This window comes from Phyllobates terribilis, unplaced genomic scaffold (genome assembly GCF_046119375.1).
Source record: "Phyllobates terribilis strain yellow unplaced genomic scaffold, ASM4611937v1 Scaffold_155__1_contigs__length_4435156, whole genome shotgun sequence".
NCBI classification, from domain to species: Eukaryota; Metazoa; Chordata; class Amphibia; order Anura; family Dendrobatidae; genus Phyllobates; species Phyllobates terribilis.
The window spans coordinates 3,810,856-3,832,617 of NW_027362915.1; positions in this window are offsets into that span (position 1 = coordinate 3,810,856).

A 21,762-nucleotide genomic window follows, 5' to 3' on the forward strand; every position below is an offset into this window, starting at 1 on the left:
GGTTTAGATTTGGGACTTAGAGGGATTGTCCACTACTTGGATTCCCCTTTAAGAACTTATACCACTTATTCATAGCAGCCCTACTAAGGTCAATGGATTGAGTCGGCACCGCAAAGGATCTAAGTCCTGGTGCACTTTGTCCTACAGGTAGAGGCGGCTGCTCGGCGTACGACATAGTGATTAATGGCACCTTCTTTGAGAAAATTACGGTAACTGCAATTGCTTATTCCGACATACGAGCTGTCTGCTCTCCTTTGTGTCAGCTCCTTACTTTGTATTTTTTTTATTAGAATAATGAGCTTTTCAGGGAATTTTTTATCACCGTGGCCATGGAGGGACTAGAGAACAAGTACGAAATGGAGCTGTCAAGAGGTAACGACCGCATCACTGATCTTTTCCTTGATTTTTCCATCGACCACACAAGGACTTGTTCTTTCGTGGAGCAAGTTTACCATATAATATATTGAACATTTTTATGTACCAACCTGTTGTATGGCACCGTATCAAATGCCTTTGAAAAGTCCAGATAGACAACATCCACTAAGTTTCCCTGGTCCAACCTGAACTTACCTCCCCATAGAATCTTTTCAGATTAGTTTGCAGGACAGATCCCTCATAATCATGTTTAGGTTATTCTTATTGAGGTGCTCCAGGTTAGTATCTCTTAGAAAACCCTCAAAGTTGTTGCCCACAGTACAAGTTAAACTTACCGACCTATAAATTCCAGGCTCAGATGTTATCCCCTTCTTGAATATTGGTACCACATTTGCTATGTGGGTGTAACCCTGGTGGATATGGACCCACTGCCCCACGGGAGGGTTGTGACTAGGTGTCTACTGGGTCTCCACTAGAACCTCTGGTGGTGAGGATAGACTGGGCCGCCGGTAGACACCAGGTACCACTTCAGTGCAGTTCCCGGGACTGCAGCAGCATTCCGGAGGTACCAGGGTACCAGACTCAGGAGAGCGAAGACAAGGACTAGGTCAGACAGTCTGAGATCAGGGCAGGAAGCACAGGTTCAGGATAGAGAAAAATGGCAAGGGGGACAGGGGTTTTTGATACCAGAAAACTCCTTTAACGCTTGCAACCTCTGTTGCTTGACTGCTACTCAAACAGTCAAATCAGTCAGTAAGAATTTAGGGAACTTCCATGGCGATATTTTGCATCAGTATTTGTTTGCAGACGCCAGGAGTGGATCCAAAACAGAAAAGGTGAAAGTGTTTCAGTTACTATTTTTCACTGTGTTTGTTCCCCTCTGGTTTTCAGCTTACAAATACTGATGTAAATTAGTGCCCAAAATACTCACTGTGTGAATGAGGCGAGGAAGCTGCTTGTAGTACTGTAATAGAAGTCCTTATTCTGAGGATGAGTTCTGTAATTCTTGTCTTCTCTGCTCCATCAAACTCCCCAGAGCAGGGGCAACCCCTGGAGCAAAACTTCTGGCGGCAGATGTCCAGACGTATGACTCAGTGATGTGTGATGGACCCCGACTCCCAAACAAAATGAATCAGACACATACAAAATAAATACACAAATCATTGCAATTAGGTGTCAAACGTTCTCAACTTTATTTAAATTTACATGACACCGAAAATGGCACAACCCTCGACTCACGAAGAGTCACCCTCCAGCGCTCAGGAGAGGAAAACCCCCTGTGGAGGAAACCTCTAGGGAACCATGGCTGGAGGGCTGCCCTTCCCTTGGGCTTAGAGAGTTAGTGCCGATATATGACGGAGTTTTAGAATTTCTACATATTTACAGAGAACGACATAACAAATATAGACTATTAATGTGATAAACTGGATGTGGGAGAGATCTGGCTGCGATATCTGTCACCACATTTATTGCTGGAACGAATTTAGTTGATCTGATTTCCCAGGTGGATCTACCACTTCTCCCTTACAGATCCAGCTCCGTCTCTCAAGATGTTGGGTACTTGGTTACAGGGGTTGCTCATTATGGATAACCCCTAATAGGATGAGTATCCCCTCCCCCTCCCAATTTATCACCCATTAAAGTCAAGGATCCATCCATGAACTCCCAAAGAAGAGCAGCTCTTTGTACATAGTAACAGAAGGGGATCCTGTTTTGGGGACCCCCCCTCTGTTACCTTCCCTTCCCCCCGGGGTGTCTAAGAAGACAACCCCTTTCCCTGCTAGAACCTCCAAATTACACCAACATTGGCACATTACGTGGGGTGGTCAAGCTCAAGGTCCTCAGGCGCATCATCAGTAATGGCGCTGATCATGGCAGCGCGGCATTCTTTTATGGAATCTTCTTTATGACACTTGTTTATGCCCTCACAATAGTTGTCATGGTTACTACAAGGGCTATTACTGATGCAGGGTCCAAGTATTAACCCTTTCATCATTGGTAATTCACTTTCATTATGGAGGCAAATAACTGCACTTGTTACCAAGCAGGAGTCTTATCATTACGGCTTCCCTTAGGCACCATAAGAAATAAAGATTATAGAACATACGTACAAGTGTTTCAGGAGTGTTTTGCACTTTTTAGATCCATAGATTGGGCTTATAACTAGCACTTTACAAAGCAGAAAATTAAGAGGAAATTACTTGTAAAATAATATTATAGGGAATTGCATTTCAAGCATTTTCCTAATGTGCATTCTGCATACTTGCATAGTTACATAGGTTGAAAAAGTTTGAACTTTAATGTCCTTGGTCTATCTCCAAAGTTATACATTTTCTATTACTAGATTATTTATAACCCACAATGTCATGTTTTGTTAAAAAAGTATCCAGCCCTTCTATAAATGCTGTTATGCTATCTGCCATTACTATATCTTGTGGTTGGCATTCCACAGTCTGACTGCTCTAACTGTAAAGAATCCTTTCCTATTAAGTTGCCAGAATCACTTCACCTCCGCTTGTTATAAATGTTCCTGGTGCTTTGTAAGGTCCTGGAAAGTGATAAGTCATGTGCCAGTACTATGCATTGACCACATATGTATTTATACATATAAATGTATATTTATGAAGGAGATGATAATTACCCTTCATAGAGGTGTTACGATCATTCATAAATTGCTTTCATAGGTTTGATCTCCAGGATTAGGAGAGATTTGGGGTGTAAACGTAATAAACAATGAGTAAAACATCAAAGCAAACGAAAAAGGGTTTGTGACCCAAACTGGTAGGTGAGACCGGCTAGCCCCATATTATATCACAACCAGGTTTCGCCTGAGGAGGGCAGCACTAATGAGTCCTCAGGAGCGCATAACCCTGAAATATGCAGCGATTCTACACTATCCATTATAAAAGGGTTTAATATGCTACTTACTACCATGTTTTAATTAAGATACAAGGCATACTTGTAAGGAGAGATGAAAAAGGTGATGGGGGACAACATATAAATATACTGAGGAACTCTATACACTAGTGGCCAAAATTGAGGCAACACCCCCAAGATTTATGAATTTTTAGCATTTTGCCAATACAAATACAAATTTCATGAATGTTTTTGATTTCACAGTAAAGTTTTTAAGTAGAAATAAAATCTCATATAGAAACCAAATATTAGCAGGAAATTTGTTCATTTGTCAACAAATTGGAGACTATTGTCACTCAGATGACTGTGGGAGAAAAGCCATTGATTTGTCCTATTTTCATATCTAACACTAAATGTTAATACTCAGTTGGATAGCCCTCGGCCTTGATGACTGCCTGGCATCTACTTGGCATGCTATCTACCAGTTTGTGTAAATCAGATGGTGTGATGATATGAAGCCATGATTTGATGATGGCTGCAATGAGTTCCTGCTTGTGTGAAGCCCGCTGTTTTGACACCGCTCTTTTGAGCCGAGCCCAGAGATTCTCAATAGGATTGAGATCTGGGCTGTTTCCTGGCCAATTCAATAGCTGGACATTTTTGTCCTTGAACCAAGAGAGCCATTTTTTAGCTGTATGGCATGGGGCTCCATCTTAAAATGAACGGTGTCCCTTCACCAAATACATCATGTGCCGAAGGAATGAGTTTAGGCTGAAGGACTTCCTTGATGTACTTTTCAGCATTAACTGTTTCTTCAATTACCTGCAGCCGACCACCTGCATCTCTGGACACGCAGCCCCCTACCATAACACTCAGAGGAGGCTTCATGGTGGGTACTGTACCCTCTGGCAACCAGTCCTCTCCAGGTCGTCGTCGAACGTAGCGGACACCGTCGCTGCCAAAGATGGATATGCGTGTCTCATCGCTCCATATAACATTTCTCCATTGTTCAATGGTCCATTTACAATGTTCTTTGGCCCCTGTAGACGTTTCTGACGCTGTGAGGCATTCAGAAATGGCTTTTTACCTGGTATTCTGGCTCTTAACCCCGCGTTTACCAATCGTCGTCGAACCGTCCGATCAGACACTGTCACTCCGGTGTTGACAAGCTCCTTGTTGATGTTAACAGCCGTTTATTTCCTGTTATTTAGGGTGATTCTAACAATTCTTCTATCAGTCTGAGGAGTTGTAGCCTTCTTCCTTTCTCTACCTGGTTTATTCTTTATCGAACCAGTCTCTTGAAACCGCTTACACACTTTGAGAACGAAAACATGTAATTGCTTACCTTCTGATGACAAACTGGCATTAAAATATAAAAACCGCATTTTAATCGCACAATATCTGTCTTAAATCACACCCAGGTCACTATAAACCAACATAGAATACATATCGCAGAAGAGGGCGTGTGTACAAGTAAGTAGGTCAGTGAAAACTTCCATTAAATATTGGTGATGGTGAAAAACTGAAGGTGTTGCCTCAATTTTGGCCACTAGTGTATAACACAAAATATAAACAAAAAAGAAAGGGAAGAACATTTCTGCACAAAAAACCTGTCGCTCGGCAGGAAAATCCCCTTGAAATTGCGTTTTTTGAGATTTTTTTTCCCGTTCTTTAGAAACGCTGCAAAAATACTGAAAGAATAGACATGAAACTGCTTCAAATCTTCAAGGATTCACTTTTCCTGCTTTTCCTGGTACTATCAAACATAGCATTTTTGGGAACTTGGAGCTCTATATTACAAATATGTCCGTCCCTCCAGTTGAAAGAAATTAACATTTTCCTGGAGGGAAGTTTATATTTTACATTATGTCAGTTTTTGTCTATCGATGATAAAGTGCAGTTTGCTGCAATTTTTATTGTGACATATACCCAAATCATTCTCGAAAATATTTCACATTCAACGCGCGTCGGGCGGGCCTGCGTGCTCTCACATGCCAGGCCTGAGTTTCAGTTCCAGTCCGACCCTGTTAATCATCTATGGTTTCCCTTCAGAGTGGAAAATGCTGAAAAATCGGAAGTTCCTGGGATCCATTTTTGAACAGAATATCAGAACCAAATCAAAACCGATGATTCAGGAAATGGACATAATGGGGTAAGTCCCAACTCTAAGGTACAAGTCTATGGCATACAGTCTGTAAAAGACGACAGAGTAGGCTGCTGTTGAGCATCGACGGCTTCTTCTCTGATGTTCCTCGCTCATCCATGCAGTACATGGTCCGCCATTCAATTGATTGGATGTCTTATAATACCACATTTCCTCTAGGTACACAAAGTATGAAGAGCGCCACTCCTCCTGGTGATAGGTTATACCCAACAGATGGGGCAGCGCCACTCCTCGTGGTGATGGGTTACACCCAACAGATGGGGGAGCGCCACTCCTCCTGGTGATAGGTTATACCCAACAGATGGGGCAGTGCCACTCCTCGTGGTGATGGGTTACACCCAACAGATAGGGGAGCTCCACTCCTCGTGGTGATGGGTTACACCCAACAGATGGGGGAGTGCCACTACTCATGGTGATGGGTTATACCCAACATATGGGGGAGCGCCACTCCTTGAGGTGATAGGTTATACCCAACAGATGGGGGAGCGCCACTCCTCATGGTGATGGGTTATACCCAACAGATGGGGGAGCGCCACTCCTCGTGGTGATGGGTTATACCCAACAGATGGGGGAGCACCACTCCTCGTGGTGATGGGTTATACCCAACAGATGGGGGAAGTTGCAGAATGGCTTGTTATGGTGCAAGAACAATGTGGACATTGTTTTGTTTTTTTGTTTTAACTATTATGCCTTTATGTTCTTTATTTTTTTCCTACAGACCCTCCCAGCTAACTCCAAGCAAGTCCCTCATCTCAGAAGTTGAAAGGTTTGGGTTACTTTGAGGTTTAATGCATGCATTTACTTTTTTTAGAATCCCATCTTACAAAAGATATAGGATATCCAACTTCTTGGACTCCAAGAATAAGGGGGCTGCAGCCTGGAAGTAACACCGCTGCCCTTTTTAAAGAATATGCTGGTGTGGGGCAGCTACTCCGATATTCACTGTGCAGGAGAACTGCAGCTAATCCCATTCACTTTGCTGGATCTATGCTGTCGTTCCGCTGCACAGTGGAGGCCATGATGCCAATGTGCAGGGAATGACTGTGAAAGGGGCTGTTCCTCATTACCAGCATCAGTGCCCCTTTATTATATTAGAGATCGACCCCAACAGATCATAAATTGATGGTGTACCCTTGCAATATACTGCTTCCTTCCTTTTTTTTATCAGTTCACCCGTGAAACCAGATTACATGATTGTGGCGGAACCTCCTGTAGGACACCCAAGTTTTCTGGTGGCTGAAATCTCTTTACCTAAAGTGGTGAGACCCTCAGATGTGGTTTAGGATTGTGACCTTTTTGCATTTCATGTGATCTCCAATAGTCTTCCCTTATTAAAAGTCTGTGCCAACCTCGTGCTACCAGTCCTCCTCTGCCAACTTTTATCATCACAGCTTTGATGTGTCCACAGTAGCCAATTGCTGGCAGCTGTGACACATTTACTGGATGATGATGATATAATTTTTTTTTTCACACCATGGTGGGTTGTTTGCAAGCTGTTGGAATGGGAAAGAAGATCTCTGTAAACGACTCTGTCAGCGGAGAATGACTGTTCAAACCAAGCACAGACGCCCAGTGCTTCACGGCGGGACCAGTCATTTATATAAGCCTCCCCCCCTGCTTGTTTCCCCTCCATCTCCACCATCACCTCTTCTTTGACAGTTCTGGCTTCATAGATCCAGAGAGGAGATAGAGGGAAAACAAGCTGGTGGGAAGATGTATATATTATTATTATTATTTAATTATATAGTGCCATTGATTCCATGGTGCTGGTGCATATAAATGATGTTATAATGATGATATAAATGATGAAAGAGGCTTGTTGCAATAGTGTAGAACACGCCGCTCTTTATTTTTTCTATATTAATGCGACATTTGGAGGAATTGCACAGAAAATGCTTTAAATGTATTTATTTTTTAATTTGATTTTTCTCATGTCCATGATTCACATTGCGTTAAATGAGGCATAATGAAGATTAAGAATGTTTCAGCTAATGTAGCCTTCATCAGACAGGATAATGTAGCTTAAGGGGACCCACTTGGTTAAATATAGGGGTCAGTTCTGGTCTTCCCAAAAAGCAGATTAAGTAGTCACCACACGGGAATCTGGTGATTACTGGGTTTGCTTTTGGGGACCCCAGATTTCTTCATATAACCGAGTGGGCCTTCTGCCTAATGAAGGCTACATTATCTGAAATTCTGGTACCATTCATTATGCCTCACTTAAAGGGGTTGTCTGGCACTTTAATATTGATGACTTATCCTAAGGATATTCCATTAGTATTAAAGTGGTGGACAACCCCTTTTAATGCAGTGTGAATCCTAAAAAATATTTTTCAGCATTTTCTGTGAGCAGTTCCTCCACGTGTCAGATTTAATGTATGAGACGTGTGGAGCTACACAGTAACTTCTAGTTGGCCACGTATCAAGATAAAAGTTTAGATTTTTGTGCACTTGTTGGTTACAACTTTCTTTCCCGTACAGAAGCATTCAGCGACATAAGCGTTGTTACCACGCTGGTCTTCTCTTTACAGTCTTCTGCTAGATCTCTTGTGTTGGACTTGGGTGAAGACAGAATAGTCAGACGTCCCGATTTGTACCATCTAGACGTCTTCATTCCTTACAATATCATCCAAGAACAAAGTGGAGCTCAGTTCAACAAGGACAGTAAGGTGAGACAATTAAGCAAAGCTGGACATGTCTTATAGCCCATTCTGAAATCTCCTTCTTAAAGAGGTTCTCTAAGAAAATGTATAAAATAAAATTTTAAAAAATGTATACATTTATTTAGCAAAAATAAATTCTTTTAATTAGTGGATAATTCTATGTGAATACTTTTATGCCCAAAAATGGCAAAAGTATTCTTGGAGTGATACCTTTAGTGGCTAACCAGAAAAAAAATATATATGCAAGCTTTCAGAGCACAGAGGCTCCTTCTTCAGGCAATATTACAAATGAATTCATAACATTTGTAATCCTGCCTGAAGAAGGAGCCTGTGTGCTCTGTAAGTTTGCATATATATATATTTTTTTTCTGGTTAGCCAATAAAGGTATCACTCCGAGAATACTTTTGCCATTTTTGGGCATAAAATTATTTCCATCAAATTTTCTGGCTAACACGGTACCACAATATAAATTTGTACTGTACATCACAATTAGGGGATAATAATTGCGTATGGACATAATGGCCAACGATGTCAGCAGCCATCCATCCTAGATGGGTGAAGGTAAACTGATTGAGACGGACATCTCTGACCTACCTGTCGGAATCAAGAACGTGCATCTGTCATTGTTTGACTGACTGATCACGTCCATGAGTCAACATGTTGTAAACCTGTCATGATGAGTGAGCAGATAGGATGCTGCCCCTCATCCTGACAGGAACTTATCTATCACAACATATAGTTGCCCAGAGACATCTGAATGCATCGGCTTTCCTTTATGCCATTCATCAAACATGTCGTATATTTTGTGTATAGCGAGTCACAAGCCTCGCACTGCTCTGCGTCTTATCATTTGGTTCTATGAGCTGCAGTAAAACGTGACGTATATTCCAGGTGCTGACGATCACAATGCCGGTGCAGCCAGCATAGCGGTGGGCTCAGAAGATCAGCTTTGGAAAACGTTCCTCTTATATAGATCCAGTGGATCCTACTTACATTTGCTGCTGTTTACATTGTATGGTTACAAGTCTATTTAGACTTCAATATGACTCCAGAATAAATTTTTGTCGTTCTTAAACTTGCCGTATATTTTTCCCAAGGAAGGGGTTTAGGTATTGTGCATTTTTTTTTTTATTTCTACTGTAATATTTCATAATATCTGTGAATAAGTCTTGAAAATAATTTGCATTGAAAAGGTTGAGATCCTCTGAATCTACAGGGATTTTTAGGAATTAAAAATCTACAGCAGTAAATCTGCAGCAGAATTTAAATTTTGCACCATGTCTGGATTTAGTAGCCGCTGCCCCTTTAAATGGAATATGTCAGCAGGTTTTTGCTATCCCATTTGAGAGCACCATAATCCGAGGCCCTGATTCCAACGATGTATCACTTACTGGGCTGCTTGGTGTTATTTTGATAAAATTGCAGTTTTTTTTTCTCATGCAGATCTCTGAATGCTGAGCTCTGTATAATAACCCCACCCACACCACTGATTGGCAGCTTTCTGTGTACACTGTATTTAAACTGCCAATCAGTGGTGGGGGGCGTGGTTGGACTACCTGGCTGCAGGTTTACTAGTCCTCTAGTGATAATCTTCTGCTAATAAAAGTGTGATTTTTATCAAAACTACAACCAGCAGCCCTGTAAGTGAGACGTCCCTAGAATCAGGGTCTTTGTCTCTACATCATGCTGCTCTCAACAACAACCAATATATAGTACATCCGACAAGGGGTCAATGTGTCAAAAGACCTTTATTATAATAATTTGGGTACATGGCGGGAAAGAAAAGAGCAGACACACATATATATAGTAATACCATATAATAGTGAGGAGGTATAATGTAAATATTTGAATTGCAGAGACACCAGGGCTAAATAGTAGTAGCTCCAATTGTGCTAATGCATACTGATAGTATATCCTAGGTCACATAGTAAAAGGATATAATCCCAAGTAATAAAAGCCAATATAGGCATTCCCAAGATAATGACCTTTTGGTATATACATATCAAGGGATGTATTATATCCAAGTAGGTTAATTCCCAAGTAACAATAATGTTGTATTGGATTCATTCATACCTGGTATATATTGTCTGCACGTCTTGCAGTAGCTCTGGGCTCGGTGGTCCTACTCCTAGTGTGGCGCTCACCCCATCATGCTGCTCTCAGAATAGCCAAGAAAAACCTGCTGACAGATTCCCTTTACAAATAGCTGAAATGGCTCCTAGATACCAGAGAAGGAAAACGTTATTAAAACGGTTTTGTTTCCTAAATAGAAAAGCAAATTAAACACCACTGGATAATGTGGTGTGTGAAACCGTCCATTGGATTGCTGTTTCGGGTGGGCTCAGGAGCAGAGCCCCCATCCTACACAGCTGACATCTTGCTGTAACAGCAGCGGCCAGAGCGAAGCGTCAATCACTGCTGTTTAACCATTTATATGCTGTCAATCACTGATGGCAAGTTAAATAGCGCAATCGCCGGTACGCTATGCAATGTTACTAGAAATTTTTTTTTTACTTTTCCATTTCCTTGAATTACTTGTTGTGATTTGCGGATCCATTGACTGGCCACGTGGAAGGGCTGCAGCCGATCATTCATGTCCGTAGCAGATACACATTTACATGTGTAAATAGGCCCTTATAGAAATCAATCAATAGAACGTATACCTGGATATCCAGGTTTATCCTTTGCATACATTTAAAGAGGTATAAGTCATGGCATATTACTAGGATGTCATTCTTGGGGGTCTGACAGCCTAATTTAGAAAGAAGTGGATGCATTATTTTTTTCACGCTCCCAATTTAACAATTTGAGTACAGTTGGATCTATTGTTTTTTTTATTTTTTGCACTATCGGAGGGTTGTTGGGAGCACAGCTGTGCAGGAAAAAAAAAGCTTACAGGTTCTCAATTCCTTCATTCTTGGGATCGGTGGCGGAACCACAGGTCGGACCATCGCCAATCAAGATATTATATCCTTCACACTAATCGCTGCTCCCAATTATCAATTTGAGTACGGTTATACCTATTGTTTTTTTAGGGTTTTTTTTTGCACTGTGGGTGGTTGGGAGCACAGCTGTGCAGGAAAAAAAAAAGCTGATAGGTTCCCCATTCCTTCATTCTCAGGATCAGTGGTGGAACCAGAGGTTGGATCATCTCCAATCAAAATATTATATTATTCACACTAATCATTGCTCCTAGTTAACAATTTGAGTACGGTTGAACCCATTGTGTTTTTTTGGGGTTTTTGTTTTTTTTTTGCACTATGGGTGCAAGTTATAGTAATATGTGTCACCGTAAAAAAAAAAACTAATAGTGTCTCCTGATTGTTCAGACACAAATATATCTGTTGAAAATAGTCTGATATACACCAGTAAATTATAACTGTGGTTTTGCTGTTCCACGGTAAAAAATCTCTATTATCCTGCTTTTGGCATTTTTTGCCGCAAAGAAAAACAGTAGTAGTGTCTCCTCATTGTTCAGACACAAATATATCTGTTGAAAATAGTCTGGTGTAGGCCCGAGAAATACAAGTGTGGTTTTGCAGTTCCACGGGTCAAATCTCTGTATTATCCTGCTTTTTTGCATTTTTTGCTGTAAAGAAAAACCGTACTGTCTCCTGATTGTTCAGACACAAATATATCTATTTAAAATTTTCTGGTATACCCCAGTAAACAATAACTGTGGTTTTGCCATTCCACGGTAAAAAATCTCTATTATTCACCTTTTGGTATTTTTTCCGTAAAGAAAAACAGTAATAGTTTCTCCCTGATTGTTCAGATTGTTTAAAAGAGTCGGGTATAGGCCAGAGAAATAGAACTGTGGTTTTCCTCTTCCACGGTTCTAATCTACTTTATTACCCTTTTTCCATTGATGGTGCGAGTGTAAGCTATTTTACTTACTTTACAATGGGCAAGGCGCGTGGCAAGGGACATGGAAGTGGACGTTCTGGTGATGGTGCATGCAGAGGACGGGGCCGTGGCCAAGGTGAAAATGTGCCACAACCAACAGCCATATCTTCTCGCTCCCACTTCTTGACCGAATTACTAGGGAAGCACAGAACAACACCAGATCAGTGTGAACAGGTTATTAATTGGATAGCAGATAATACTTCCAGTTACCTGGGCACCACCACCTCCGGTCTGTCTTCCACACGGTCAACTCTTAGTAGCCATGAGTCTCGACCGCATACTCCTCCTCACCCTGATGCTCCTCCCTCCCACCATGCCGAGTGTCGTCAGACAGCAACTGATCCCACACTTGGACACTCTGAAGAGCTGTTCACTGGTCCATTTCCAGATTTGTGCCCCTCGCCTGCTCCGCTTGAAGTGGTGGAAGAGGAGATCCCATGTAGAGATGCCCAAATATTTGAACAGCCACGGCCAGAGGAAGTCAACGCTGGCAATTTGTCACAAGAGGTTGACGATGACGAGACACAATTGCCAGGAAGTGAGGAGGAGGATCGTGGTGCGCAAGTGGAAGAGGAGGAGGTGGTGGATGATCTAGTAACTGACCCAATGTGGCAGGAGGACATGCAGAGCGAGGCCAGCAGCAGACAGGGTGAGGGAGGCAGAGTACCCCAACAGGCAAAAAAAAGCAGTGTGGTGGCCGCACACAGAAGGCCGGCAACAGTTCCCCGTAACACCAACACGAGGGACGTTGCCAGTACAACCTGTAGGTCTTCCAGAGTCTGGAATTTTTTTAAAGACTCTGCTGATATCCCCAAAAAGGCCATTTGTACCACCTGCCATGCCAGCATCAGCAGGGGTGACAAAACTACCAGCCTGACCACCACCAGCATGATCAGGCACATGGCAGCAAAGCACCCGACTTTGTGGGGCGAACCCCAAGGTCCATGACCAGTGTCAGCGGGTGTCACCTGTTGTGTGTGCATGGCAATCCCCTGTCCATACTGCATGCAAAGATGCCCCCTCCTCTCAGTCTTTATGGCAGTCTCTCAAGAGTGTGCAAAGCAGTCATCAAAGCAAAAGGTGGCTACTTTGAAGAACCTAGAATATAAGACATATTTTCAGTTGTTTCACGCTTTTTTGTTAAGTATATAATTCCACATGTGTTAATTCATAGTTTTGATGCCTTCAGTGTGAATGTACAATTTTCATAGTCATGAAAATACAGAAAAATCTTTAAATGAGAAGGTGTGTCCAAACTTTTGGTCTGTACTGTATGTACCATCTTGACAAACTTTGAGGAGTCCACCAAGATGGTGAGTGGCGATGACGCCATCATTAGCGTCAGCATTCCACTTGTCTGTCTTTTGCAATGCTCTCTGCAGAGAATTAAAGAGGAGGCATTGCTGCCAGAGTATGATGAAATGGATCAAGAAGCCGTAGCGGTCGATTACACACAGCCCAGCCTCATCTCATCCCAACGTGCATTGGGGGACAATGAGGGAGAGGAGGAGGAGGAAGAACAGGAGCTTGTATCATGCGCTGTAGACGGTAGTACCTGTACAACTGTCATACTGTCAGTTCAGCGTGGGTGGCCTGAGGACAGGGGGGGGGGGGGGCAGAGCATGGTCAGTCGTCATCTTGGTGAGGACACGGAAGTCTTGCCCGTTACCAGTCTGGCACGCATGGCTGACTTTATGTTACTCTGCCTTAACCGTGACCCTCGCGTTGTCAAAATGTTGGGTGACAGTCATTACTGGTTGGTGACACTTTTAGACCCCCGCTACAAGGAGAACTTTCACTCTCTTATTCCTGAGGTGGAGAGGTCTACGAAAATGGGGCAGTACCAGAAGGCCCTTGCTGCAGAACTGTTAAAAAAAAATTCCCATCTGAACACGCTAGCGGCAGAGGTCACAGTTCGTTGACCAACCAAGGCGTACAAGCGAGAGAGAGGCAACTCCAATCCAGCAGAGGCAGGGGAACACTGTCAACATTCTGGGACAGTTTTCTGAGACCTGCCCAGCTTACAGGCCCTGAGGCGCGGGGTACTCTCACAAGCAGTGGAAAGTTTCAAACGATGGTGAGGGAGTACCTTGCCGACCGTACCAGTGTCCTCCGTGATTCCTCTGTGCCTTTTAATTATTGGGTATCCAAGCTGGACACCTGGAATGAAATCGCTCTGTACGCCTTGGAGGTCCTGGCCTGCCCTGCCGCTAGCGTGTTATCGGTGCGTGTTTTTAGTGCTGCTGGGGTAATTATAACTGATAAGCGCACTCGCCTGTCAACTGACAATGCTGACAAGCTGACCCTTATCAAAATGAACAGTAGCTGGATTGGGCCAGACTTCTCATCACCACCAAATGACAGCAGAGTAACATAAAGTCAAATCCACTGTGTTATTTCGGAAGGTGTATTCACATGCACCGCTTCACACCCACACATGGGTATACGCTTCCTCATTTCGGCTGTTTTATGTTCTTCTCCTTATCCTCAGCCTCCACCACCACTATACCACCAGGGTGACCGTGGTCCGTGTTGCCATTATTGAAAGTTCCTCCGTCCTTATTTTTGTCAGCTTTTGCTTGGAAGGCATAAGCAAAGACTGTGGGAGACCCACTCCCCAATAATGGGAATAATATTTTTAAAATGCTGTACTGTATGGCTCTTGTAAGGGGCATTAAAAGCGTCTTGTTAAGCTACTGCGACCTCCACCACTTTTCCGAGGAGCATTAAAACCGTCTTGTTAATCTACTGGGACTTCCACATCTCTTCCAAGGGCCATTCAAACCGTCTTGTTAAGCTACTGGGACCTCCACGTCTCTTCTGAGAGGCATTAAAAGCGTATTGTTAAGCTACTGGGACCTCCACGTCTCTTCTGAGAGGCATTAAAAGCGTATTGTTAAGCTACTGGGACCTCCACCACTTTTCCGAGGGGCATTAAAACCGTCTTGTTAAGCTACTGGGACCTCCACCACTTTTCCGAGGGGCATTAAAACCGTCATTTTAAGCTACTGGTACCTCCACGTCTCTTCCAAGGGGCATTCAAACCATCTTGTTAAGCTACTGGGACCTGCACCACTTTTCCAAGGGGCATTCAAACAGTCTTGTTAAGCTACTACGACCTCCACCACTTTTCCAAGGGGCATTAAAACCATCTTGTTAAGCTACTGGGACCTCCACTTTTCCGAGGGGCATTAAAAGCATCTTGTTAAGCTACTGGGACCTCCACCACTTTTCCGAGGAGCATTAAAACCATCTTGTTAAGCTACCGTGACCTCCACGTCTCTTCCAAGGGGCATTCAAAGTGTCTTGTTAAGCTACTGGGACCTCCACCACTTTTCCGAGGGGCATTAAAAGCATCTTGTTAAGCTACTGGGACCTCCACCACTTTTCTGAGGGGCATTAAAAGCGTCTTATTAAGCTACTGGTACGTCCACCACTTTTCCGAGGGGCATTAAAAACGTCTTGTTAAGCTAGTGGGACCTCCACGTCTCTTCCAAGGGGCATTCAAACTGTCTTGTTAAGCTACTGGGACCTCCACGTCTCTTCCAAGGGGCATTCAAACCGTCTTGGTAAGCTACTGCGACCTCCACCACTTTTTCGAGGGGCATTAAAAGCGTCTTATTAAGCTACTGGGACCTCCACCACTTTTCCGAGAAGCATTAAAACCGTCTTGTTAAGCTACTGGGACCTCCACGTCTCTTCCAAGGGGCATTCAAACCGTCTTCTTAAGCTACTGGGACCTCCACGTTTCTTCCAAGGGGCATTCAAACCGTCTTGTTAAGCTACTGGGACCTCCACGTCTCTTCTGAGAGGCATTAAAAGCGTATTGTTAAGCTACTGGGACCTCCACCACTTTTCCGAGGGGCATTAAAACCGTCTTGTTAAGCTACTGGGACTTCCACCACTTTTCCGAGGGGCATTAAAACCGTCATTTTAAGCTACTGGTACCTCCACGTCTCTTCCAAGGGGCATTCAAACCATCTTGTTAAGCTACTGGGACCTGCACCACTTTTCCAAGGGGCATTCAAACAGTCTTGTTAAGCTACTACGACCTCCACCACTTTTCCAAGGGGCATTAAAACCATCTTGTTAAGCTACTGGGACCTCCACTTTTCCGAGGGGCATTAAAAGCATCTTGTTAAGCTACTGGGACCTCCACCACTTTTCCGAGGAGCATTAAAACCATCTTGTTAAGCTACTGTGACCTCCACGTCTCTTCCAAGGGGCATTCAAAGCGTCTTGTTAAGCTACTGGGACCTCCACCACTTTTCCGAGGGGCATTAAAAGCATCTTGTTAAGCTACTGGGACTTCCACCACTTTTCTGAGGGGCATTAAAAGCGTCTTATTAAGCTACTGGTACGTCCACCACTTTTCCGAGGGGCATTAAAAACGTCTTGTTAAGCTAGTGGGACCTCCACGTCTCTTCCAAGGGGCATTCAAACTGTCTTGTTAAGCTACTGGGACCTCCACGTCTCTTCCAAGGGGCATTCAAACCGTCTTGGTAAGCTACTGCGACCTCCACCACTTTTTCGAGGGGCATTAAAAGCGTCTTATTAAGCTACTGGGACCTCCACCACTTTTCCGAGAAGCATTAAAACCGTCTTGTTAAGCTACTGGGACCTCCACGTCTCTTCCAAGGGGCATTCAAACTGTCTTCTTAAGCTACTGGGACCTCCACGTCTCTTCCAAGGGGCATTCAAACCGTCTTTTTAAGCTACTGGGACCTCCACGTCTCTTCTGAGAGGCATTAAAAGCGTATTGTTAAGCTACTGGGACCTCCACCACTTTTCCGAGGGGCATTAAAACCGTCTTGTTAAGCTACTGAGACCTCCACCACTTTTCCGAGGGGCATTAAAACCGTCTTTTTAAGCTACTGGTACCTCCACGTCTCTTCCAAGGGGCATTCAAACCATCTTGTTAAGCTACTGGGACCTGCACCACTTTTCCAAGGGGCATTCAAACAGTCTTGTTAAGCTACTACGACCTCCACCACTTTTCCAAGGGGCATTAAAACCGTCTTGTTAAGCTACTGGGACCTCCACTTTTCCGAGGGGCATTAAAAGCATCTTGTTAAGCTACTGGGACCTCCACCACTTTTCCGAGGAGCATTAAAACCATCTTTTTAAGCTACTGTGACCTCCACGTCTCTTCCAAGGGGCATTCAAAGCGTCTTGTTAAGCTACTGGGACCTCCACCACTTTTCCGAGGGGCATTAAAAGCATCTTGTTAAGCTACTGGGACCTCCACCACTTTTCCGAGGAGCATTAAAACCATCTTGTTAAGCTACTGTGACCTCAACGTCTCTTCCAAGGGGCATTCTAACCGTCTTGTTAAGCTACTGTGACCTCCACGTCTCTTCCAAGGGGCATTCAAACCGTCTTGTTAAGCTACTGGGATCTCCACTTCTCTTCTGAGGGGCATTAAAAGCGACTTGTTAAGCTACTGTGACCTCCACCACTTTTCCGAGGGGCATTAAAACCGTCTTGTTAAGCTACTGGGACCTCCACGTCTCTTCCAAGGGGCATTCAAACTGTCTTGTTAAGCTACTGGGACCTCCACGTCTCTACCAAGGGGCATTCAAACCATCTTGTTAAGCTACTGCGACCTCCACCACTTTTTCGCGGGGCAGTAAAAGCGTATTTTTAGCTACTGGGACCTCCACCACTTTGCCGAGAAGCATTAAAACCTTCTTGTTAAGCTACTGGGACCTCCACTTCTCTTCCAAGGGGCATTCAAACCATCTTGTTAAGCTACTGGGACCTCCACGTCTCTTCTGAGAGGCATTAAAAGCATCTTGTTAAGCTACTGTGACCTCCACAACTTTTCCGAGGGGCATTAAAACTGTCTTGTTAAGCTACTGGGACCTCCACGTCTCTTCCAAGGGGCATTCAAACCGTCTTGTTAAGCTACTGGGACCTCCACATCTCTTCCAAGGGGCATTCAAACCGTCTTGTTAAGCTACTGGGACCTCCACGTCTCTTCCAAGGGGCATTCAAACCGTCTTGTTAAGCTACTTGGACCTCCACGTCTCTTCCGAGGGGCATTAAAAGCGTCTTGTTAAGCTACTGTGACCTCCACCACTTTTCCGAGGGGCATTAAAACAGTCTTGTTAAGCTACTGGGACCTCCACTTCTCTTCCAAGGGGCATTCAAACCGTCTTGTTAAGCTACTGGGACCTCCACGTCTCTTCCAAGGGGCATTCAAACCGTCTTGTTAAGCTACTGCGACCTCCACCATTTTTCCAAGGGGCATTAAAACCGTCTTGTTAAGCTACTGGGACCTCCACCACTTTTCTGAGGAGCATTAAAACCGTCTTGTTAAACTACTGGGACCTCCACGTCTCTTCCAAGGGGCATTCAAACCGTCTTGTTAAGCTACTGCGACCTCCACCACTTTTCCTAGGGGCATTAAAACCGTCTTGTTAAGCTACTGGGACCTCCACCACTTTTCTGAGGAGCATTAAAACCGTCTTGTTAAGCTACTGAGACCTCCACGTCTCTACTGAGGGGCATTAATAGCGTTTTGTTAAGCTACTGTGACCTCCACCACTTTTCCAAGGGGCATTTAAACCGGCCAGTTAAGCTACTGGGACCTCCACGTCTCTTCCAAGGGGCATTCAAACAGTCTTGTTAAGCTACTGGGACCTCCACTACGTTTCTGAGGGGCATTAAAACCATTTTGTTAAGCTACTGGAACCTCCACCACTTTTCTGAGGAGCATTAAAACCGTCATGTTAAGCTGCTGGAACCTCCACGTCTCTTCTGAGGGGCATTAATAGCGTCTTGTTAAGCTACTGTGACCTCCACGTCTCTTCCAAGGGGCATTCAAACCGTCTTGTTAAGCTGCTGGGACCTCCACGTCTCTTCTGAGGGGCATTAATAGCGTCTTGTTAAGCTACTGCGACCTCCACCACTTTTCCAAGGGGCATTAAAACCGTCTTGTTAAGCTACTGGGATCTCCACGTTTCTTCTGTGGGGCATTAAAAGCGTCTTCTTAAGCTACTGTGACCTCCACCACTTTTCCGAGGGGTATTAAAACCGTCTTGTTAAGCTACTGGGACCTCCACCACTTTTCCAAGGGGTATTAAAACCGTCTTGTTAAGCTACTGGGACCTCCACATCTCTTTTGAGGGGCATTAATAGCGTCTTGTTAAACCACTCTGAACTCCACAGCTCTTCCAAGGGGCATTGATATGTTGTTTTTAATTAACTCTAACCTCCACGACTCTTCGAACGGGCATTGCAGTTCCTCTTAATTTTTGGCAGCTTTTTCTTGGAAGGCATAAGCAAATACTATGGGAGACCCACTCCCCAATAATGGGAATAATGTTTGTAATATGCTGTACTGCATGGCTCTTGTAAGGGGCATTGCAAGCTCCTTCGTCCTAATTTTTGGCAGCTTTTGCTTGGAAGGCATAAGCAAAGACTATGGGAGACCCACTCCCCAATAATGGGAATAATGTTTGGAATATGCTGTACTGCATGGCTCTTGTAAGGGGCATTGCAAGTTCCTCCGTCCCAATTTTTGGCAGCTTTTGCTTGGAAGGCATAAGCAATGACTATGGGATACACACTCCCCAATAATGGGAATAATGTTTGTACTATGCTGTACTGTATGGCTCTTGGAAGGGGCATTAAAAGCCCCTCTTCCGAGGGGCATTCAAACCGTCTGGTTAAGCTACTGGGACCTCCACGTCTTTTCCGAGGGGCATTAAAACCATCTTCTTAAGCTACTGTGACCTCCATGTCTCTTCAAAGGGACATTAAAACAGTCTTCTTAAGCCACTCTGAACTCCACAGCTCTTCCTAGGGGCATTGAAATGTTGTTTTTAATTATCTCTAACCTCCACAACTCTTCCAACGGACATTGCATTTCCTCCTAATTTTAGTCAGCTTTTGCTTTTCAATGCAAAGGCGAATACTAAGGGAGACCCACTCCCCAATAGTGGGTAGAAGGTTTTTAGTACGCTGTAATCCACGTCTGTTTCAAGGGGCATTGCAGTTCCTCATAATTTTTGGAAAGCCTTCCATTCACTGTTTAGGCCAACAGTGTACAGGAGACCCAGTTGCTATAAATGAAAAAAACTGTTTAGTTAAGGCCCTCTGACCTCCATGTCATTTCCAAGGTACATTGGAGTGCCTCGAAATTTTTGGTAGGCATTGCACTCACTGTATGCCCTATAACTGTGTAGCCAAACCGCTCCTTTTGTTACAGAAACATATCCTACAAGACATATGTGGTTGACTGGCCTGATATTGATGTGAATGGTCCCTGTTCCACCTGCTCTCCTTTGCCACCACCTCATCCATCATTCATCACCTGAAGCTTTGTTTTAACGGGAGTCATAGAACTGGGATAGTAGCAGGAAAACATCCAGCAATCCTCGGAGGAGGTAGGATATGCGCCAAAACGCTGACCACCTCAGGCCTTGCCGCTACTACATACATGCGCTTGCATTCCAACAAAACAAAGCAGATGCTAACTTGTATCATCATCATGGTCCTCACCTTGGCACTCTCAACTCCCCTGATGGAGAAGCCAGGGCCCACCGGAGGAGTCTGGTTCTCTGGTGGGCTCGTCCAATGCTGCCCTAAAGCAGGCCAGGCTAAGAAAAGTGTGTGGGGGGATGTTCCAAGGAGAAATAGGGGCGGCTGGGGACCGTTTATGGACACCCGGCTGCCCCCAGGCGGCTGGCGACCGATTATGGACACCCGGCCGCCCCCTGGCGGTTGGGGACCGAGTGTGGACACCCCGCCCCCGGGCGGCTGGGGACTGAGTATGGATACCAGGCCGCCAACGCTGCCATGACATGGTGGCCAAATTCCGCCTCCACATGCCTAAAAGGCCCAATTTCAAGTGCAAGCAAGCAGTATGGTATTGCAGTCTGGGGGTGGGTGGGTGGTTGGCTGCATATTTGCGCTTGCATTGCAAGGAATGGGGGAGGTACAATTGAACCCTGCCCTGGGACAAGAACTTGCACGGGGATAGTTGCAAGTCTGCATCTTCTGATGCGGCAAGGATGACTTCTGATGGGCACACTTTTAGGCAGTGACCGGGGAGTCAGAGATGCTTCCAGGGGTCTTCCCCATGCTGTCTCCATGTCTTTTCAGCACTGTATGCATGTGTCACACAGCACATGGCCAGATAAGGTTGTAAAATGTTAAAATGACATTTCCCGGTGAATGCATTTGTCACGGTTGAAGCAATACTAAAGTGCAAAAACGCATTAAAAATGCTACTTGTGAACATAGCCCAAGGTGTGGAGGAGTATTTTTTATTTTTTTTGTTATTTATTTTACCTTATACACAAGTCTTTACCCTGGAAAGGAACTTCCTTAACATATTTCACAGGAAAGCAGTTTCAGTTTAGTTTTTGAACGTTTTATTGTGAGCCCTTAAAAGTGGCTTAATACCTCTGACCACGTTGTTGACAGAAGTGACCTGGGGGTCAGAAATGCTTCCTGGGGCGATCCCCATGCTGTCCCCATGTCATTTGAGCACTGTCACTATCGTTTTGGGCACTTGTTAGGCTTTTAAAAGACAGCCGGGGATGCCGCCGCGAAAATGCTCGGGTCTCCCATAGACTAACTGTTAGAACCTTGCTGTTAGGTTTTTTTTCCTTTGCTGGTCACATGACCTTGTTGGCCTATTTAATCCTGCTCCGCCCTTCTGGCTTTGCTGGACTTCATTGTATATCTACTTTCTAGCTAGCCTGTGCTCTGTATCTACTCTGTTAGTTTGCTTGGTCTACGGACCTCTATGTTCTATCTATTTTGTTTGTTCGTCTGTCTGCTAC